Below are 22,870 nucleotides of genomic sequence, written 5' to 3' on the forward strand. Positions count from 1 at the left end.
CCTTTACCACATCTTTCATGTACAGCCTGACACTGCCACCACCTTGGAGCAGGCCCTCATCATCTCATACTTGGACTGCTGCCCACACCAGTCCATCCTCTACTCAGCTGTCAAAGTGATTCCCTAAAGCCCAGATCCCCATGTCACTCCCCTATCCAATAAACTCCAATGACTCCCTATCACATTCAGGACCAAATATTAAATCCTCCAGCATTATCCACACCCCCAAGAAAGAACTAGAGAGTTTGAATGCAGATTGAAGCACACTATTTGCTCTTTTTTTCCTTCTGTTTTGTTTCGTTTCCTCTTTCTGATGGTTCCTCCTATTGGTTCTAATTCTTCCTTATAACATCACTAATGTGAAAATATATTTAATAGGAATATATATGTAGAGCCTATATCAGATTGTGTGCTGTCTCGGGGAGGCAAGGGGGGAGAGAGAGGGAGAAAAATTTAAAACTCAAAAGCTTATGGAAGTGATTGTTGATAAATCAAAATAAATTAATTTTTTAAATCCTCTAGCATTTAAAGCCTTTCATAACCTGGCCCCTTCCTACCTTTCTAGTCCTTATTCCCACCCCAACCCCATGTACTCTTTTATCCAATGACAATATCTACCCTCCCCCTTATATATTTGATGCCCCCCCCCTCTTTTCCAAGCCATAGTGACTTGGGTGTTCCTCCAATTAGAACCTTAGCTCTTGTTCTAGGAGGACTCATGTCAATAGTACCTCCAATGTGGATGCAAAGTCTTGGTTGGTTCTGAAAAATCAGATGGGATGAGAGAAAGTCCAAGAGTCCAAAGCTTTGAGGAGATATCTAGATTCTGAGCGGGCCAGACCACTGCTTTGGTCAAAAATGTCCTGATATAATTTTACTCACACCGCCAAAGGCTGACCATCAATCAATCATCTTGCTCACCTCATGTTTCAAAAGCCATACCCAAACTCCTTATAGGAAGGAGTATCATCATCTTCTACCCACTTACCCTGACAATGGACACTGTACCTTCTCCCATCCTCCTGAGAGTGCCCATTTGTGTGAACAGCCTCGATTGCTGGAACAGCTGCTGGGGCTGCCCCAAAGACCTACTCAAACTTAACCAGCCTGTACAGTGATGTGGTGGGAAAGACCCATAGCTAAAGCCTAACACCATTCAGGTGGGACTCTGTCCAAAAGTCAGACTCTAATTTCACCTGAAACAGCGTAATCACGAGCAATGAGGAAAGGCATAAATCCAGTCCACCAAATCCATTTGTTTTAAAAAACAAACAAACCAATCCTGCCTTGCCATCCCCCAATGGTGAACTGGCTGCAAACAGAATTCATCTCTGTGAAGTTAAGTATGCTGAACTTCCCATCCTAGCCACCTAAAAAGAGACAAAGGCGACCCCTATTTGAGGCCTCTACCCAATGCAACTGTCCTTGAAGCAAGAGCAAAACCTCAGTAAACTCTCCAAGACTATTTCTCTGCAACTGACAAAAATTCTGGGTCGCCTCCATTAGACCAGAGATATCAACATGCAGCTGCAGTGCACTACTTTCATTATCCAGTTTAGAACCAGCTAAATTAATCGCATCTTCAGAAGTACAGCACAAACCAGATTAAAATATCATTGGGAAATATTTCACAAAACAAAAAATGTAACTGAGAAATATTTAACAAAGTAAATAAAAATACAGGAAAACAGATAATAATTACATTTTAAAACCAAGTCCACATGTGGCCCACAGGGATCCTTACACATGGTTTGGTGGCCCTGGTTTTGAGTCTGGCACCATTCTATTAGACTACACCCTCATTGGCTTTCCCCAGCCCACCCATCCCCTGACTTCCCTATGGAACAAGTCACTGCCAGGAGAGGCTCCAGACAATTTCCCACCAGCTCAGATTCCCATTCCGCATCTTTACTGAAGCTTTTACTTTCTTCTTCCTAATCCCTGTAGGGTTTAATCTGATTCTCTCCAGCTGAAACCTTTGAGTGGGAGATCATTGGCTATCCGTAGCGTTAGGCCCTCCTCCATTTGCCTTTTTACAACCACTCCTCAGCTTTCCAGGTACTGGTCCTCAAAGATCAAAAGCTCATTCACCCACCTCTATCTCTCACTATGTAATATTCAAAGACAACTTTTCTTCATTTTCCTTATGCTTGAAATCCAGCTTTTCTAAAGAATAAGAACTAAGAAATACTTTATTTTTTAACAATACTACAATCACACTGGATACCCACACAATCCTTCACCCATTTCAACAATGAAATTAACCAGAAAATCATTGCCAACAATCCCTGCCAACCATGCCAAATATTCTGAGCCAGGCCTAGTTCAGGTGGACCACAAAAGGTATTTAAAAATGACATTACTAATAACAAAGGATAATAAGGAAACAATTACTAAGATTATACAAGATAGTAATTTAGATAAAAGGGCTTCTACCTTCCACCTCTGCATTCACTGCAGCAACTGCCCAGCTAGTCAGTATGACAATCAAAAGGCATTTAGGTCAGAAAGGTTTTCCCACAGGTAAATGAGAATTCTGCTAAAACTTCTGACCCCAATTCCCCATTAATTTGGCCTTTTAGGGCTCAAACAGCAAGGAAGTCGAAGATTATCTATAGTCATATGAAAAAGTGCTCTAAATCACTATTGATTTGAGAAATGCAAATCAAAACAACTCTGCGAACACCCTCCCCTCTTAAAGGGAAACCTGCCCATCCTACACAAAAGAGGTGCTAGTCCTTCCAGACCATTTTTGTGGCGGTAGAAACTACCTGTTATCCTCCTTCAGTTAAAGCCTACAACCCACGAGGGTCCATCTTTATCAATATGTCTAAATTAGTAGCCCTCGAGATCTACTCTCAAAATCAGATCCCCAGTGCAACCTTCCCCTCACACGTACCCACGGGTTGACACAATACCTATCAAGAAGAATTACACAGTCTGGGAGAATGAATTCCTTTTCCATCAAAGAGAGACCTGACAGCACTATGTGGTGAAGTCCAACTGCCAACTGTATTTAAAAACTGACCCTAATAAGATAAAGCCCTCTGGGCTGCTCAGAAGCTAGGTGAGACAGAAAGTCTTAAGTCCAGTTTTCCAGTCAGCTGAATTTCTAGATCAAGTTCAGAACCAGATAAACTAATGCCTTCTCCAGAAAGCTAGATTATGAGGAATCCAGTGGTCTTAAGAAAGATAATAAATTATGAAATATGTTGAGCTAGCAATGATGACATACATCCAATCTGGCAGGCAGATAGAGACTGGAGACTCAAACAGTGCAACAGGAAGTGAAAGGTCAATGTACAGACACTGCTGAGACCTGAAATGCTTCTTCCCCTGCCCCTCCTCCTCCTTCACATATTCTTCTGTAACTTTCATGCTTTCATGTCTTTTCTCTGACTCTACAATGCTACAAAATTCTCTAAAGTGAAGTGGTTAGAACACTGGGTTTGCAAATCTTAAATTGTATTATAAAGCAGCAATCATCAAAACTACTTGGTACTGGCTAAGAAATAGAGTGGTGGATCAGTGGGACGGGTTAGGTATGCAAGACACAGTAGTCAATGACTATAGTAATCTACTGTTTGATAAACCCAAAGACCCCAGCTTCCGGGATAGGAACTCACTCTTTGACAAAAACTGCTGGGAAAATTGGAAAAGAGCATGGCAGAAACTAGGCATAGGCCAACATCTTACACCCTATGCCAAGATAAAATCAAAATTGGTACATGATTTAGATAGAAAGACAGATACTATAAGCAAATGAAGAGAGCAAGGAATAGTTTACCTGTCACATTTATGGAGAAGGGAAGAATTTATAGCCAAACTACAGATAAAGAACATTATGAAATGCAAAGTGGATGACTTTCATTACATTAAACTGAAAAGCTTTTGCACAGACAAAGCCAATGCAACCAAGATTAGAAGGGAAGCAGAAAGTGGGAAACATTTTTTACAACCAGCATCTCTGACAAAGGCCTTATTTCTAAAACATACAGAGAACTGAGTCAAATTTGTAAGAATACAAGTCCTTCCCCAACTGATAAATGGTCAAAGGATATGAACAGGCAGTTTTCAGAGGAAGAAATTAAAGATTATCTATAGTCATATGAAAAAGCGCTCTAAATCACTACTGATTTGAGAAATGCAAGTCAAAACGACTCTGAGGTACCACATCACACCTATCAGATTGGCTAACATGACAAAACAGAATTATGATAAATGTTGGAAAAGATGTGGGAAAATTGGAACACTAATGCATTGTTGGTGAAATTGTTAACTGCTCCAACAATTTTGGAGAGCAATTGGAACTATGCCCAAAAGGCTATAAGACTGTGTACATCCTTTGACCCAGCAACACCACTTCTAGGACTGTATCCCAAAGAGATCATAAAAACGGGAAAAAGACCCACATGTACAAAAATATTTATAGCAGCTCTTTCTGTGGTGGCCAAGAATTGGAAATTGAGAGGATGCCCATCAATTGGGGAATGGCTGAACAAGTTGTGGTATATGAATGTAATGGAATATTATTGTGATGATCAGGCAGACTTCAGAAAAACCTGGGAAGACTTGCATAGACTGATGCTGAGTGAAGTGAGCAGAACCAGGAGAACATTGTACACAGTAACAGCCACATTGTGTGATGACTGACTTTGATTGACTTAGCTCTTCTCAGCAATGCAACGATCTAAAAGACTCATGATGGAAAACGCTGTCCACATCCAGAGAAGAACTTAGGAGTCTGAATGCGGATGGAAGCAGACTACTTGCTCTCCTTTTCTTTTGTTGTTTGGTTTTGATTCTTCTTTCTAGCGGTTCCTCCCATTGGTTCTCATTCTTCTTTACATGGCGAATGTGAAAATATGCTTCATATGCACACAGAAGTAGAGCCTATATCAGACTACACACTGTCTTGGGGAGGGGGGAGGTGAGGGAGGAGGAGAAAATTTAAAACTCAAAATCTTATGGAAGTGAATGTTGAAAACTAAAAATTAACAAATAAATTGTTTAATAAACACACACACACACACACACACACACACACACACACACACACACACACACAAAAGCAAAAACATTGAGTTTGGAGTCAGGAAGGCCAGAGTTCAAATCCTCCCCAGACACTCATTAGTATATTACCCTGGGCAACATACTTAACTGCTGTCAATCTCAGTTTCCTCATCTACAAAATGGAGATAATAACAGTGTCTACCTCAAAGGTGTAATGTAAATATATCATGGCCCCTAGTTGGTGGTAGTAGTAGATTTGCTCTAAAGCCCATGGTATATAGACACTGAATAAAATATATGGATTGTTGACTTAGCACCTCAGCATTTAGAATCTTAGAGCCTTAGAATTTAGGCTTACTCTCTTAAATACTCATGAAGCATTGGGCCTTTCCAAATGGTGCCATTCATATAACTGGAAAAATTAGACCAGTACAACAAAAACATAACAGAAGTCCAGACTGCTCATCCAATTTCAGTATTCCAAATGTAGATCTATTCTGGTCAGGTGCCCAGGACTAAAGATCACACTTATAAGAAAGTTAATTTAAAACTTGTAAAAGCTGAGCTCTGCAGTAATACTTTAGAGTTCAAAATGTGAACACACACATATGTGCATATACACACATACATACATACCGTACTTCCATTAAACCTTGTAGCAATTACAAAATGGATCCTAATCCATTCATACAGGCAGGAAGCAAATCCCCAAGTAATTTGGCCTCAATGAGTCCAAAGGTCCCTTTCTAGCTCTCAAAATTCTGCAAGTTCTAGGAGCTAACAAAAAACTTAATATGAGCTCAACAAGACAATGTCCAAGAAGGTCTTTGAGCAAAAGAAATTAAGCTCATTTGTCTTTTTATTTTCACCAGTGCCAAGCATTGAATGGCAGGCATTAATACATTTTTGATGTATTAATACATTTTTCTAATAAAACACAAATTTCAACAAATAAATCTCTTAACATTTGCAATAAAAAGACTGAGAAGCATCCTATCCTGGGGGATCATTGCTAGACTTGACAGCTTTCCCACTTCTGACACATGAGCTCTCTGACCAGGCCCCCAGGATTTTAACCATTCCTCACTCCTCAGCCTCCCTTCACACCATTTATCCAATCAGCTGCCAAAGCATGTTGATTCTATCTCTGCCCCACCTCTGCATCCCTGCCATTCCTTCTCTTTACTCACCCAATGACCCCCTCCCCAGTTCATCTTTCACCTGGACTATTTCAATAACCCCCTAATTTGTGTCCATAATTCAAGTCTCTCCCCCCCGCCCCGGCTGCCAAAGTGGTTTTCTTAATCACGTCAACCCTCTGGAAGCCCCCCTTCTTCACTCAACAAGTCCAACAGCTCCCTATTGCCTCTAGGACAGACCAAACAGAGACTCCCCTAGCTGACCCAATCTGGCCCCTTCCCAGCCCTTCCAATCTTCTTACGCTTTTCTCCCATCCCTGCACTGAACATTCTGGCTACACTGGCCTCGTGCTCTTCAAACAGCATGCCCACCTGTCTGACAGCTCCTCCCCAGTCTCTTTTGCAGGATCTTCATCCAGGTTGCCCTCCCCCCCAACTAAGCCTGGGTATCTCCCAAGGCTCTGTCCTGAGGCCTCTTCTCTTCTTGCTTTACAATCTAACTTGGTGATCTCAGAGGCTCTCACTGATACAGGGATCATCCACCTGCCTTCGGATGATTCCAGATCTCACTAGCCAGCCCTAGTCTGTCTCCTGAGTTGTAGTCCCACACCAAGCGCCTGCTAGCTCAGACTGCATGTCCTCCTGGGCATCTCAAACCCCACACATCCACCACAATTTCCAGTCATTCATCATTCTCTACTCGGCATTCTCCCTCACCCCACACATCTGGTCAGTCTCCAAATCCTGCAATTCTTTTCTTCTCAACATCTCTCACAGCCATCCCCTTCTCTCCACTCGCATAGATACTGCCTAGTTCAGCTGTCATCATCTCTCAGCCTGCTCTACCGCAATAGCTTCCTTACTGGTCTGGCTGCCTCAAGTCTCACCACACTCAGACTCATCCTCCAAACAGCTGCTAAAGTGACTCCCCAAAGCACAAGTCTGACCATGTCACTAAGGCTGGTCAATAAACCCCAGGGGCTCACTACTATCTCTGGACTCAAATACAAACTCCTTGGCTCCAGCCTCCATTGAAGGAAGAGACCCAGGCCAGCCATCTCTTTATTTCCCAGCAGCTGTATTCCTTTGACTTCTTTGTTATAGTCCCAGCATATTCTCCTCCACCCCCCCCAACTTTCCCCACACCCTTCTCTACCCCCTTTTCAACTTTCTTTTGTTTGTTTTCTTCCCTTATCAGATTGTAAACTCCTTAAGGAAAGGAACTGTCTTCTTTGTATGTGTACCTAATGCTTTTAGCATGGTGCCTGGCAGGCACAAATGGGTGCTTAATAAATGTTTACTGAGTGAATTATACATTACTCCCTTTTCCCTACTCTACAATCCAGGACAACTGATCTTCTTGCTCCTTCCTCACTCTCAACATCCCAACTCAGTCTCTCTGCCTTTGCACTGGTCACCTCCCATATAGGGAAGGCCCTTCCTCCCTACTACCACCCCTGGGACTCCCTAGTTTCCTTCAAAGTTCAGATGAAGCCTTCCAGATTCTCTCCATCACTAGTGCCTTCCTCTCCCCTGAGGCTCCCCCTTTCCACCCCAACCAAATTACCTGCTATCTATCTGTCATACACTTAGATGTTCACGTGATACAATATAAGCTCTCTGCGGACAGCAGTAATACCCAGAGCCTTGCACAGTGATGGTAAGTAGTGGGCTCTTAATCACTGTTGATTGACTGAAGTCACTGAACCCTCTAAACTTCCAAGTAACTCTCTAAGACACTAAGGTATAAATGGGTTGCAATGTACCCAGGAGTTCCCACACCAGGTAAAGCATAGGGACGACCTACTGGGCTCAAAAAAAGAGAAATCTTTTAGCCATAAAATTCCTGTGTCCCTCAAATTCCTTACTCTTCAATAAAGGGGAAAAAAAATATATATATATATATATATACATATACACACATACTATATATATATTATATATAATCTATATATACACATTATATATATATATATTATATATATTATATATATATATATATAATATATATATATATATACACACAATATATAGATAGATAGATATTCAGCATAAGGTCATAGAACTGGAGCTGGAAGTAACCTTAGATATCAACTAGTCCAACAACATTATTTTACAGTTAAAGAAGCTGAGGCTCAGAGAAGGAAGATGAATTGCCTAAGACCCCACAGTGGCAGAGTTAGAATTTGAACCCAGGCCCTCTACTAAATACAGCCCTCTTTCTACTCCAGATACCATGCTGCCTCCCTGTAAAGGCCAAACAATATTCAAGAATGGAAATGCTTATAAATTCTGTGATCCTGCAATAGCACCTCTTTAACATCCAATAAATTGAGAATTCTGTAAGTATACCGTGTAAACATCACCTTTAAAATGTTTCTCCTGGGTCTTCTTACTATAAACATTTTAGGTAATATTTGCTACAAGTAGCAAAAATTGCTGGTCATTAAAACATAACTTCCATTATGCATTAAGTGGCTATCAGCACAAGGGCCTGCGAGATCTCAGGGAAGACACACAGATCAGTCAAACAGGGCCCCTTCTCTGTTCACGAAGCCCACAATCTCGTCAAACTGGGCAGAGAAGAAAAGAACCGCCATCAAGATGGCTTTACCAAAACTCTAACTCCAAAAGGAAGAAAACTTTTGCAGCTCAACCCAAAGGCATGTCATAGAATATGTTATTCAATTATCCTGACTAGGAAGGAAAGCTACACTGTAAATCACTGCCTTTTTTACTGCCTAGAACATTAAAAGGCTACAATTCGTGTTTGTGGAAAGGCTCCTTTGTCACAATACTCTGGGATGATGTAAATACAGGTCTGATCACCACCCTAGTCAATAAAGTCCACTGGCTCCCTAGTACCTCCGGGATCAAAGCTTCAGATCCTGTTTGCCATTTAACCCCTTTCTCTTCATGACCTTTCCCAGTCTTCTGTGAACACTAGGATCCAGCTACGAGGCCAGCTCCTGACTCCCCACCTCAATATGGGCTGTCTCCCAAGCCTAGAGGGCTCTCTCTCTTCACCTCTGCCTCCCGGCTTCCTTCAAAACTCAGGGCCAAACTCACTTTCTGCAGGAGGCTTATCCCCGGCCCCTTCTGTGACACTAGACACCTTGTAGGTATAAAGTCATGTACAGGGGCAGCTAGGTGGCGCAGAGGATAGAGCACCTGGCCTGGAGTCAGAAAGGCTCATCTTCCTGACTCCAAATCCGGCCTCAGACACTTATTAGCTTTGTGACCCTAGGCAAGTCACTTAACCCTGTTTGCCTCAATTTCCTCAATTGTAAAATGAGCTGGAGAGGGAAATGGCAAACCCCTCCAATATCTCTGCCAAGAAAACCCCCAAATGGGGTCACGACAGTCAGACATGACTGAAAAATGACTTAACAACAAGATGCTGAAAGTTTATTCTCAAAAGGTTATTTTCCTAAAGGAAAAGATGCAGTATTAGTGTATTCAATAGACAGCTGGAGCAAAGACCACCTGAGTTTGAGGCCTGCCTCTGACACTTACTGGTCTGGCTATGTGACCCTGAACAACTCATGGCCTCCGGGCTTAGTAAGACCGCTAATTGCAGAGAAAGTAATGTCGACTTCTGCATTTGGTAAAAAGAGCTTCTTAATGTGAGATTTCACTAACCCAGTGAAATCAAAAGTCCAACCCCCGCCCCATCCCCTATAGGACTGGGGTTAGCATTCATATGGAGAGTTGCAAAGAAAAATCCAGAAGCATTTTCCTAAAGTCTTTGATCCTCTCTCTGCAAATGGTGCCAGGCCACGGCCTCAGCACTCAGAAACAGCAGCCTGCCAGTACACTGGGTTAATTGCTTCTTGCTTCCTTCAGTCTGCACCCCTAAAACCAGCTCCCTCTTTCCCAAATCTTCATAGGTAAGTGTGTATCTCAACCCAAACAGCCCCTGCCATCACAGACCAGGGCCTCCACATTTCCTTGGTTTGACAACCTGGTGTAAAGCAGACCATACTCACACTTACTTCCTTCAACTCAAAAGATCCCAATGGGCATATCTGGAAATAGAAGTGACAGATAGTACCTTGCTCCCAATCAGTTATCACAGTGGAACTCCCAAAAGAAGGGAGTAACTCAACAGATGTCAGAGACGGGACTTTTCCTATCAAAAAGGAAAGGCTATGAAGGTATCTTTGGAGCAGCCACCCTAACACTCCATTCTGAGGAACTGTCACAATGTCACCTCAATCTGGACAGAGAATTGAAGACCCCTAGTATGGCACTCCTATATCCCATCAGCTGTAAGGACTATCCTTTAATAAATCTCTTTTGGACACAAGTCAAATGCATAGGCCTCCATGTGAAGATGCTGGCCCACCACATAATCAGTCATTTGGAAAAGGAATTGAAATGAGTAGAAGAAACTAATTTGAGTCTCCTCATTTTTTTTAACTCCTGTTATTCGTGTGTGTGTGTGTGTGTGTGTGTGTGTGTGTGTGTGTGTGTGTGGCAACTAAGGTTAAGTGACTTGCCCAAAGTCACAGAGCTAGTGAGTGTTGTATGTCCAAGGGCAGATTTGAACTCCAGGGCCAGTCCTCTCATCCACTGCACCATCTAGATGCCCCTTTTTAACTCCTCATACTCAGAGAGTCCTCATTCCCATTCTTGCAGCGAGAGGCCCTAATTCACTAATGTTCCTTCCAACTCTGAATCAATGATCTTGTAATTCATTTAAAGGCACTGATTAAGGTCTTCTACTTTGTAAGTGAAATCAGATTCAGCCCTTACCTCTCTCCTGACCTCCAATCTCACATCACCAACTGCTTACTGGATGTCTCAAAGGAGGTGCATAGACATCTTAAACTCAAAATGTCCAAAACAGAAATCTTCATTTTCCCACCAAAATCCTCTCCCTTTCAGAACTCCCTTATCATATGGATAGAAGGTATCACCATCTCCCCAGTCACTCAGGCTCTTAATACAGATGTTAGCTGGTCTTTAACCAAGGTTGGCTGTATGTTGTTTCCTCTGTTAGAATATAAACCCTCTGAAGACAGGTACTGCCTTTCTTTGTAGTCCCAACACTTAACACAGTGCCTGGCACATAGTAAGTGTAATACGAGCTTGTTGACTTGACTTGAGGACCCAAGTAACACCCATTTCCTAACTTTTAAAATAATTACAACAATTAAATATATGTTAATTTTGTATACTAAAAGATAGTTTAAACTAAGTTTAAATTGTTTTAAATTAATAATAGCTCACATTTACACGACAGTTTACAAAGCATTTTCCACTAAGTTTCAGGGACCTAAATAAAACCTAACTCCAGAGATATAAATCTAAATAAAATTAGTGGTCATGAACTATGCTAAAACCCAGGTCTCTAAAATTATACTTTTCCAAAAATAGCTATTTCCAACAAAACACCACATACTGAAAAAGAAAAGAAAATCATTCAGCATGGCATGAGTTTCATAAATCACTAATAAGTCTCATGACACTGTATAAGCTCTTTGAGGGCAAGTCTCCCAGCACCTCCTGGGCATAAGTGCTTACTAAATTATGAATCAAAGAATGTCTCTGTTTCATAAGTAATGTAACTGATAGGCTCTCCATATAAATTTCCTGGTAATACTAATGAGGAGGAGGTTTTGGAAAGTCCCTCTTCTAATAAAAATGACAAATGTGAGATTTGAAAAAAAAGATTCAGGCGTGATAGGATTTGTTCCATAAATATACTAGTGTTTTCACCCCACACCCCATGAGTTTTTTCTTAAGAGCATATTAGTTAGTAGTTTAACAAACTGACTTTGGAAAAGTCTACTAACCTATCAAAACACCAGGGTCAGTTTTCTTCTTCGCTACTTTTCCCTTAAACTTAGGAACTCCTATGTTTTTGGCTATTTGTTATAAACTCTAAAAATTAGTAAACAGTTTCTTTGAGGAAGGGAGGAAGGTTGTTGTTGTTGTTAAACTCTTGGTACAATTCAAAACAAGCTTTTCTTTCTATGGTGGGGGAAATCTCTAGAAACATTGAGTCACTGATTATAAACTCCACGAACACCAGGACAACTATACTCACTCAAAGTTAGAGCAATCTTTGTGTCTTTAGTCAGACCAGGATTCCAAAAGTGAAAATCTCTTTACTTATAACCAATTACTACATCAACCAAACAGCAAGCAAAAAGAAGCAAGGCGGGCAGTTTAATGAAGCAACTTTAGTCTTGGAACTTTTAGCACTGAAATGAGCCCTGAGTTAACTAAGTTTGCCCCAAAGTTTCTGTAACAGCTGATCTTGAGCTTGCCAAGACCTCAGAGGCCAGCTAGCCTAACTCCCTGACTTTCCACGTGTAGAAGGGTAAGTCACTGGCACACAAGTGGCCCTAAAGCGTCAGAGATGGGACCTCAGACCCAGTGACGCCGCTTTTCCCCACTAAACGTCTCCTTGGATCAACCAACTGGTCCTCTCTGAGGAGGTGTTGTCAATTGTTACAAATACTCTACTGGTCAAGGAAAATGGATTCTGCTTAATGTAACTATTCTCATTTCCACCCTGGAAAAGACTATAAGTATATGCAATGAACTTACATGCAATTCTAAAATACTGATAATCTATTAAAATTTTCAAGTTAAAAACCTCCAACTCCCATGAAAAGAGTATTGAATTTCGAGTCTGAGGGTCGGAATTCCCAATGAAAATGGCAGTGCTGGGGAATAAAGTCTGCAGATCAGGGGAAGCAAAGACTCATTTGTGCCCTTTACTGCCTAATTTGCTGCCAAGTCGCTTAACTTGTCTCTTCCATAAAACCAGGGGACTGGCCTCCATGACATGACCTCTAAGGGCCTTTCCAGATCTTCATCTATGACTCTGTAGTCATGTCAGATGCTGGGGGAGGAACAATTAGAAGGGGTCACTGGAAGCAACCATGGAAGCCAGGTGCAAAGCAAAGAAGCTACTGCCCTTGTAAAAGTCTGGAATCTGCCACTAAGGGTGTGACCACAGGCAAATGTCTTCCTCTCTCCTCTGTAAAATGAGGGGGGCCTCAAATACACTTCGGAATCAGAAATTCAGAGTTCAAATGCCATCTCAGTTACAGCTTAACCTTAGGCAAGTTTCATCTCTGAGGGCCTCATAAAGTCCCTGGCCAACATGAGTCTTCCAGCCCCAAGTCCACGAGCCTTTAGAGTTATCACATTCTAAGAGGCTACCTTCGAACAAGCCCCTCAAGACACGGAAAGAGGGCTGGTTTCATACTCAGTGAATCACAGAGGCAGGGCTGGAAAGCACCTTAGGGGTCACTGAACCCACCTCATTCCCCATTTCAAAGACAGGGAAATTGAGACATTAAGTGACTTTCCCAAAATTACACGTAGGGGTAAGGTGTCAGAGCTGTGATTCAAACCCAAGACCCAGAACGTCATTAAGCACCTAGTATGTGTCTTCAGCCTGAGAAACCAAGCAAACACATAACATATGGTGCCTTCGGGGAGCTTCCACCTGGTGGGTGTATAATCCTTAAGAGACAACAGTAAAAGATTAAGGGGAGGGGAGAGGGAAGGAGTCTCTCTCTGGCTGTGACACTGGGCAGTCCATTCAAAGAAGTGTCAAGGAAGCAGGTTCACCAAGGGGTAGCAGGGATCTCAGGGTGGAAGCTGATGAGGAAGCATCAGGGAGACCATCAACTGGGTGGGAGGTCAAGAAGCTTAAGGGAGGTCAAGGGGAAGGGGTCAAGCAAGGCAGGAGTTTAGGCAGGGGTCAGAGTGGGGTCAAAGGAAGTCAAGGGAGGTCAAGGGGAAGGGGTCAAGCAAGGCAGGAGTTTAGGCAGAAGTCAGGGGTAGGGTCAAGGAAGGGCAAGGGTAGGGGTCAAACAAAGCAGGAGGTTTAGGCAAGGGTAGGGAAGATAAGTGGGGTCAAAAAAGGTCAGAGGAGGTAGGGGTCAAGCAAGACAAGAGTTTAGGCAGGGGTCACGGGAGCACAAGTGTGGTCCAAGGGGGTCAGGGGAGATAGGGGGTCAAGAGAAAGACTGAGGAAGGCAGGGTCAAGGAAAGGGGAATCAGGGGGGCGGGGGCTCGAGGAGGACGGGGCCCCCGGGCGGATGGAGGGCGCTCGGGCGCTCGCACCTCCCCGGCTCCCGGCTCGGCCCCGCCCCCGACCCAGGCACGCGCCACGCCCCGGTCCCGGTCCCGGCCCCGCCCCCTGGCCCCGCCCCCGGCCCCACCTGCCCCGGCAGCCGTTAGTCACGGCTGGGCCCAGGGGCCTCGGCCCCCGCGCGCCCCCCTCACCAGAGCAGCGCCCCGAGCCCGGGGGATCTCCGTCGCAGCGGCTCCGGCCCGCCCTCCTCCTCGACCCTTACCCCTTCTCCTCCTCCGGCGGCTCCCCCCGCCCGCCCGCCCGCTACCAGGGTTCCCCGCAAGCCATCGTCTCCGCCTCGCTGACTGACAGACAAGCCGGCCGAGGAGCCGCCACGGCCGCGAGCCGCTCTGACAGGCACGACCAGGAACCCGTCGCCGGGCAGCCAACCACTGCCGCTTCATGGAGACCCGACCTATCGCCTTCCAGGGGGCGGGACCAGAACAACTTCTAGGCCTATAGGGGCGTCCCATCGTTCGGTTTGGGGGCGGGGCCTGGAGGAGAGGCGGGAGGCGCTGGGGTAGAGCGTGGTCTTCTGCTGGGGGCGGGGCCATGCTGGAGAGCGAGGAAATGATTGACAGCTAGATCTGATGGGATGGAATGGAAAGTGAAGTTCTCTAAATCCTGAGCTGGGCCCCCAGCGTGGAGGAGGGCGGCCTTTGCGAGCTCAAATTCACCTTAATCCCCAGGGAAACAAATGAGTCTTCTAATCCCTCGATCAAGAGACTTAATCCCCAGCACTGCCCTTCTCAAGGCTTTAATTCAGGCTCCCAATCTGACCAATATAAAATTCCCAAAGGAAGTAAAGTCTGGAAATTGACAGGTGGACCAGTTCCCACGACTGGGTGCGGGGCAAAAGGCGCAGGACCTGGGGGTCAGGAGGGAGACCAGGCTGAAATCCCCCCGAGGCCAGCTCTGGGATGAAGCCGTTTAACTTCTCTGAGCCTCGCTTTCCTCATCTATGAAAGGAGTTGGTGTGGAGGATATAGAACATCACATAAGCCCAATTAGCAAGCCTTGAAGTGCATGTAAATGTCAGTTATTACTGATTCAGTCTCTTGGTTTAACCAGCAGAAAAATCTTAGAGAAAGGAGTTCATAGTATAGACTCCTAAGAGCAGTTGTTCCCAGCCTCCATGGTCCCTAGACCCCATCTTCAGATATTGGGCAAGTGCACACTTCTGAGGATTTCTTTTCTTGGCATCAAACCTGCGATGTCATAAGGAGCTCCCCAGAAGATGCAAGTGAGCACTAGCTTTGCAGCCTTAAGGCTCAGAAAGCTGCCTCTGGGGCTCTTGACAAAGAGGTTGAGCAAGGCTTGTCTAAGGTCCCACCGCCAGTAAAAGTCAGAAGTCAAATCAACAATAGATTGTGAAGAACTTAGCAGTGCCCGCACTAGGCTAAGCACTTGGGAAACAAAGGGGAGGGGGAGGGGCAAACAAGCATGCCCTCAAGTAGCTCACAGTCGAGTGCAAGTCACCACCTACACCTAAAAGCATGCACAGAGTAAATTGGAGGGACTCTCAGAGGGAAGGGACCAACACTGAGGGGTCCTGGAAAGACTTCTTGCAGAAGGTGAGATTGTAGCTGAGTCTTGAAAAAAGCCAAGAGACAAAGGTCAGGAAGGAAAGCTTTCCAGAAATGGGTGACAGATGGTGAAAAAGCTCTAAATTGGGAGACAGTGATGTGAAGGAGGAGATGCAAGCAAGCCAGTGGAGTGGATTGTACAGTGCCTGGAGGCCAGTCAAGTGTGAAAAGAATGGAAAAGTCCGAAGGGGGCAGATTGAGGAGGGTTTGAGATGCCAAACAGAGCTTTTTACAAGGTATCCTGAGGACCACAGGGAGCCACTGAAGTTTATTGAGTGAAGGGTTGATATGGTCAGACCTTCACTTTAAGCAAATCATTTTGGCAGCTGAGTGGGGAATAGACAGTAATGGAGAGAGAGGAGGCCAAGACCCATCAGCAGACTATTGCAGTGGTCCCAACATGAAGTGATGAGGGCTTGTCCTAGAGTGGTGGCAATGTCACAAGAGAGGACGAATAGAGGAGAGACGTTTCAAAGGCAAAATTGACAGAATTGGGCAACAGATTGGATATGTGGAGAGTGAGAAGTCAAGGATGGCCCCTAGGTTGGCAACATGGATGATGGGGAGGGTGGTGGTACCCTGAACATCGAAAGGAAAGTTCGAAAGAGAGCGGAGCCAAGATGGCAGAGTGAAAGCAGTGACTTGCTTGAGCTCTCCCCCAAATCCCTCCAAATACTCATAAAAATGGCTCTAAACAAATTCTGAAGCAGCAGAACCCACAAAAAGACAGAGTGAAACAAATTTCCAGCCCAAGACAACCTGCGTGATTGATCAGAAAGGTGTATCTCGCCGGGCTGGGAGCTCAGCGCAGCGCAGCATGGGCGCGCAGGCCGCAGCAAACCTGGAGCAGGCCTCAGAGGACTGAATCGTGGGCAGCTGTAGAGGTTTCCAGACTCCTCAATCCACGAATGCCAAAGACAACTTAGAAGGTCAGTGGGAAAAGTCTGTTTCTGTCAGAAAGTTCAAAAGAAAAGAGGGTTGGGAAGATACCAACTTCAGTTTTGGACATGTCTATGGGACATTCAGTGTGAGATGTCCAATAGGCAATTGCTGGTGAGGTAAGCCTGGAAGTCAGGATATAATTTTCCTGAAAAAGAGTAAGACCATAAACAATGTAATGAGTTACAAAATCATGTATTCAGAGCTAGAAGATACCTTGGTAAATTAGGACATGTCACTGCATCGGTGGGAATGAGGGCTTTCTGAATTTTGAAGAGTTTAAAAAATGAAATTTGACAAATTTCTCCTACTCATAGGCATAGAGATGCAAGACTGAAGGTTAAGAAAGTGTTTAGGGCTGGACAAATAGATCTGAGAATCAAATGCATATACGTGATCATTGAATCCATGGGAGCCCATGAGATCACCAAGAAAGATAATAGATAGTGAGAAGAGGATCCAGGACAGAACCTTGGGGAATACCTAAGATTAGCATGTTCAACCTGGAAGAAGATCCAGCAAAGGAGATTGAGGAGGAGAAAAACCAGGAAAGCACAGTGTCACAAAAATCTATAGAAAAGAGAGTATTAAGTTGAAGAAGGAACCTACAGTGTGGAAGAAGCCAGGTCTTCCTGTCTCCAAGGCCATCTGGTGATCCACTACTCTTCACTGCCTCTCTCCAGACTTTGTTCATGGGATCCCTTGACTTGCTCAAGGCTACACCATTGCGTGATACAATGACTTGTTTGAGGCTACACCATTAATTTTGCCCCTTTGGATACAAGGAGTAGAGTACTTCAGTGCTCTGTAAAGCTGATGTCAGCAGATCTTTCACAATTCAGAATTTGTTAAATCAACCTGAAAAAGGAGACACTTGATCCTGTTTTTATCTCACATCATAGGATCAAAGATTTGTATTAGGAAAAGTACTTAGAGACCATCTACAATCTCATTTTACAAGTGAAGGAATTGAATTCTGGGGATGAAAAGGGACACTCCTTGGACTTTGTAAACTTTGAAATGTTCTGCAAATGTAATTCCTGATGCTGTTGTTATTGGATAAATGTGAGTGATGGAGATCAGGGAACATTAAAAAGATCCAGGAAGCCGCCATCTTGTGATAAGCAGAAAACCAGGCCAGGTCAAGCTAAAATTTATGGGGTAACCAAAATTTGGGGGCTAGATGTTTGTTTGAAGCACTGGTCCTTTTGTATACAGTCTCTAAATACCAACATACGTGTGTGTTGTTTACCCCATTAGAAAGTGGTTTTTTTTTTAGAGCCAGGACAGTTTCACTTCTGTATTTGCATCCTCAGCCCTTACTTTGTATGGTACCAGCATCTACTAAGGGCTTAAGTAATACTTTTCAAATGATTCATTGGTTTTTTCCTCAGATATTTTCTTTGTGTGATGAACAGAGTCACAAAGGTCTAAGCCTGGGCTTGGCATTATAGATAACCCCTAATCTTGAACCAAATGGATTTCTCCCATGAGAATACCCCCAGACCCAATTAGGATTACCATGACTGAAAGAAGGGACAAATATTTGCAGGCTGGTAGGCTAGTCATATAGAGGAGCTGGGAAGGGCTCAGATGTCTTTTCAACATCATTGACACACTCATCTAGTGGCGCTGGAAGCAGGACCAGCTTGGGTTCTAATGTACACGTAGCATATACACATGCAGATTGGTTTATGTGTGACAGATAGACAGATGTGTTCTCGGTATAAAGGATACAGAGCTGCAAGTTACCTCAAAGGTCATCTAGTGCAAACCCCATCCCCATCCACCCCTATTTCAGAGATGAGGATACTTTAAGTGATTTGAGGCAATGTGGCTCAGTGGATATGGCACTGGGCTTGGAGTCAAGATGACCGGATTCATCTCCTGTATCAGACATTTACTCACCGACTAACCCTGGACTTCCTAGCTCTGGGCCCCAGTTTCCTCATCTGTTTAATGAGGGACTCAATGTCCTCTAAAGTCACTTCTGGCTCTAAATCTGTGTTCTATGATCATAGATCAGGCGAGTAGTAAGCTCCAGGAACGGGACTGAAAGCCGTCTTCTCTGACTCTAAAATCAGTACACTACCTACTTTTCAACAGGTGTGTATTTGGTCTTGCATTCTTTTATTCAACAAATATGTGGCCTATGTATATAGGAAAATTACCTGTCATGATGCTCAATGTAAATTAATGAATATTTTATCCTGCATGCTTACAGGTTGTGCACCTGGTGGGATTTGCATGGCCTACGATGATTTTTACTGAAGGGAAGATATAAAACAAGGCCTGTCAGATGGAAGGGACTCCACTTCCCAGTGTCGGGTCTCAGAGTCCCATTCCCAGGGCAGAAATCTCAGGAGACACGTGCTAGGGCACGGGAGATATTTCATCACAGAAGGCAGCGGAAAGATCAGAAGGCCAGGTGCAAAGGCATAGGTGAAATGGGGCCTCTGGGGCCCTAGCATCAGAGCTAGGAGCCAAAGCTGTCCTCCTGCACCAGGCCTGTTGGGACACAAGAACACAGAGCTCTCCCCATCTGCGCAAGGGAAGCTGAGAAGGATCTGGCGCTTGACGGTAACAAGTATAGAGGAAAGAGAGCCGTTTCAAGAGGAGAACGAAGAAGGGAAGGCCAGGGACAAGGACTCAGGAGGACATGGGTCTGAAGCAGCAAGGCCTCAAACTGGATGGAGGGCTAGACGTGGAGTCAGCAAGACTCGAGTTTAAACCTGCTTTGGATGCTGGGATCCTGGGCAAATCACCCCACCTCTCTGGGATTCAGTTTCCTTAAATGCAAAATGGTGGTAATAGCACCGACCTCACAGATCTGTTATGAGGATCAAATGATATAATAAAAGGGAAGTGTTTTGCTAACTAGAAAGAGCTACACGAAGGCTAGCTATTACTGCTGTTGTTATTGTTATTCTTCATCCTAAAGGAAGCCAGGCACTTTCAGAGCCAGAGGCGGGGTGGGAGAGCTTCCCAGGCATGAGAACAGCATGGGCAAAACCAGGGAATGTCTTCTGTGAGAAGAGCAAGAAAAAGGGTAAGGGTGGATGTTAGAGTGAATGCAGAAGAGCAGAATGGAAAAAGGATGGAAATATGGGAATGAGGCAGGTTGTGAAGAGCTGTAAATGCCCCAAAGAGGAGGTTATGTTTAATCTTGGAGGCTCTAGGTGCCCACTGGACCTAGTTATGGAGGGGAGTGACTTGGTCAGACCCAAGCTTTAGGAGTTGCGTGGACAGTGAACTATAGCGTGAGTGAATGGAGGCAGGGAGACCAATTAGAAGGCTGTAGGCATAGTTCAGGTGAGAGGTGAGGAGGCCCTGAACCTGATAGAGATCTCCGGCACATGGCACAACATTTACATCTCCCAAGGACTTTAGAGATGGTGAAGGTGAACCTCCTCATTTTACAGTTGAGGAAACAGATGCTCAGAGAAAGGAAGCGACTTGTTCATATAATGAAAGGAAGGCAGGAAACAAGCATGTATTATTTTTTTTAATTTATTTATCTATTTTGAACATTGCTTTTTCAAAATTTTGTGTTCCAAATTCTCTCCCTCTAGTCTCTCCCCCACCAATTGAGAAGACAAGCAGTGTGATATCAATTATACATGTGAAATCATGCAAAACATATTTGCATATTAGCCCCATCACAAGAAAAAAAAAAGCATGAAAAATAAAGTTAAAAAAAATTGTACTTCAGTCTGCACTCAGACTCCATCAGTTCTCTCTCTGGAAGTGGATAGCATTTTTCATCATGGGTCCTTTGGAATTGTCGTGGATCATTGTCCTGATCAGAGTAGCTAAGTCTTTCACAATTATCATTGTTACAATAGTGTTCTTACTGTGTACAATGTTCTCCTGGTTCCGCTCACCTCACTTTACATCAATTCTTATAAGATTTTGCAGATTTTTCTGAAACCATCCTGCTCATCATTTGTTAAAGCACAATAATATCCCATCACCTTCATATACCACACCTTCTTCAGCTATTTCCCAGTTGATGGGCATCCCCCTCAGTTTTTAATTCTTTGCCACCACAGAAAAGAGAGGTTATAAATATTTTTATACATAGAAGTCCTTGTCCTTTTTCTTTGATCTCTTTGAAATACAGACCTAGTAGTGGTGTTGCTAGGTCAAAGGGTATGCACAGTTTTAAAACACTTTGGGCATAGTTCCAAATTGCTTTCCAGAGTGGTTGGATCAGTTCACAACTCCACCAACAATGCACTAGGGTTCCAATTTTCCCACATATTCTCCAGCATTTATCATTTTCCTTTTCTTCCATGTTAGCCAATCTGATAGGTGTAAGGTAGTACCTTAGAGTTGTTTTAATTTGCATTTCTCTAATCAGTAGTAATTTAGAGAATTTTTCCATGAGACTACTGATAGTTTTTCTTTCTTCTTCCGAAAATTACCTGTTCCTATTCTTTGGCCATTTGTCAGTTGGGGAATGACTCTTATTTTTATAAATTTGGCTCCGTTCCCTATGTATGTGAGAGATGAGGCCTTTATCAGAGAAACTTGCTGCGACATTTTTTTCTCAGTTTCTTGCTTTGCTTCTAATTTTGACTGCACTGGTTTTGTTTGTCAGTCTGTTTGTTTGGCTGCATTCGTTTTTCATCGCATGTAATCAAAATTACCTATTTTAGTTCCCATGAGTCTCTCTATTTCTCATTTAGTCATAAATTCATTCCTTATCCTTAGATCTGACAGGTAATTTTTACATACTCCCCTAATTTATGTATCGTCTTTTATGTCTAGATCATGTATGCATTTTAATCTTATCTTGGTCTATGGTCTGTACCTAATTTCTGCCAAAATGCTTTCCAGTTTTCCCAGCAAGTTTTGTCAGATGGTGAATTCTTGTCCCAAAAGCTTGGATGTTTGGGTTTATCAAACATGAGATTACTGTGTATTGTGTACCTAATATATTCCACTTATACACCATTCTATTACTTTAACAATACCAGATTGTTTTCATGATTACTCCTTTGTAATACAGTTTGAAATCTTGAACTGCTAGGCCACCTTCCTTCTCATTTTTTTTTTCATTGATTCCCTTGACAATCTTGACCTTTTGCTATTCCAGATGAATTTTGTTATTATTTTTTCTAGCTCTATAAATTAATTCTTTGGTGGTTTGATTGGTATGGCACCAAATAAGTAAATTAATTTAGGCAGTCTTGTCATTTTTATTATATTGGCCCAGCCTACATATAAGCAATTAATATTTCTCCAGTTTTTTAGATCTGACTTTATTTGTGTGAAAAGTGCTTTGTAATTATGTTCATATGGTCCCTGGGTTTATCTTCATAGGCAAATTCCCACGTATTTTTTACTGTCTGCAGTTAATTTAAATAGAATTTCTCATTCTATCTCTTCCTCCAAATACTACATCGAAATTGGTATTATATGGAAATGCTAGTGATTTATGTGGGTTTGTTTTATATTCTTTAACTTTACTAAAATTGTTAGTTGTTTCAACTAGCTTTTTAGTTGATTCTCTAGAGTTCCCTATGAAAAACCATCATATCGTCTGTAAAAAGTAATAGGCTTATTCCCTCATTGCCTATTCTTATTCCTTCAATTTCTTTTTCTTATCTTATTGCTATCGCTAGCATTTCTAATCTGACATTGAATAATAGTGGTGATGATGGACATCCTTATTATGGGAAGGGTTCTATTTTATCCCCATTACAGAAAATACTTGATGATGGTTTTAGACTGATATTGCTTATCATTTTAAGAAAGGCCCCTTTCATTCTTATGTTCTCTAGTGTTTTTAATAGGAACAGGTATTGTATCTTGTCAAAAGCTTTTTCTCTACTCATTGATATAATGATATGATTTTTGTTGTTTTTGTCATTTATATGGTCCTGATAGTTTTTCTAATATTGAACCAGCCCTGCATTCCTGATATAAACCTTATCTGGTCATAGCATATGATCTTTGTAATATATTGCTGTAATCTCCTTGCTAACATTTTATTTAAAATTTTTGCATCAATATTCATTAGGGAAATTGACCCGTAGTTTTCTTTATCTGTTTTTGCTCACCCTGGTTTAGGTATCAAAACC

General features: G+C 43.1%; 1 protein-coding gene across 7 annotated transcripts in view; it reads right to left on the minus strand.

The window, feature by feature from the left end:
* HYCC1 (hyccin PI4KA lipid kinase complex subunit 1) overlaps nt 1–14,543 on the minus strand; it is a 109,446-nt gene extending 94,903 nt beyond the window's left edge. For 3 of the 7 annotated variants that reach the window (XM_020993421.2, XM_020993415.2, XM_020993422.2), the window contains exon 1: nt 14,409–14,502. The gene's annotated coding sequence lies outside the window, so the exon portion shown is untranslated. Of the gene's footprint in view, nt 1–13,554; nt 14,254–14,408; nt 14,503–14,524 lie in introns of those variants that run through there. The other 4 variants (XM_020993418.2, XM_078150793.1, XM_078150784.1 and 1 more) reach the window with 4 other exon arrangements.
* Between the last annotated feature and the right edge of the window lie 8,327 nt (nt 14,544–22,870).

The sequence above is a fragment of the Phascolarctos cinereus genome, unplaced genomic scaffold (genome assembly GCF_003287225.1).
Source record: "Phascolarctos cinereus isolate Bilbo 61053 unplaced genomic scaffold, phaCin_HiC Scaffold_1;HRSCAF=81, whole genome shotgun sequence".
NCBI classification, from domain to species: domain Eukaryota; kingdom Metazoa; phylum Chordata; class Mammalia; order Diprotodontia; family Phascolarctidae; genus Phascolarctos; species Phascolarctos cinereus.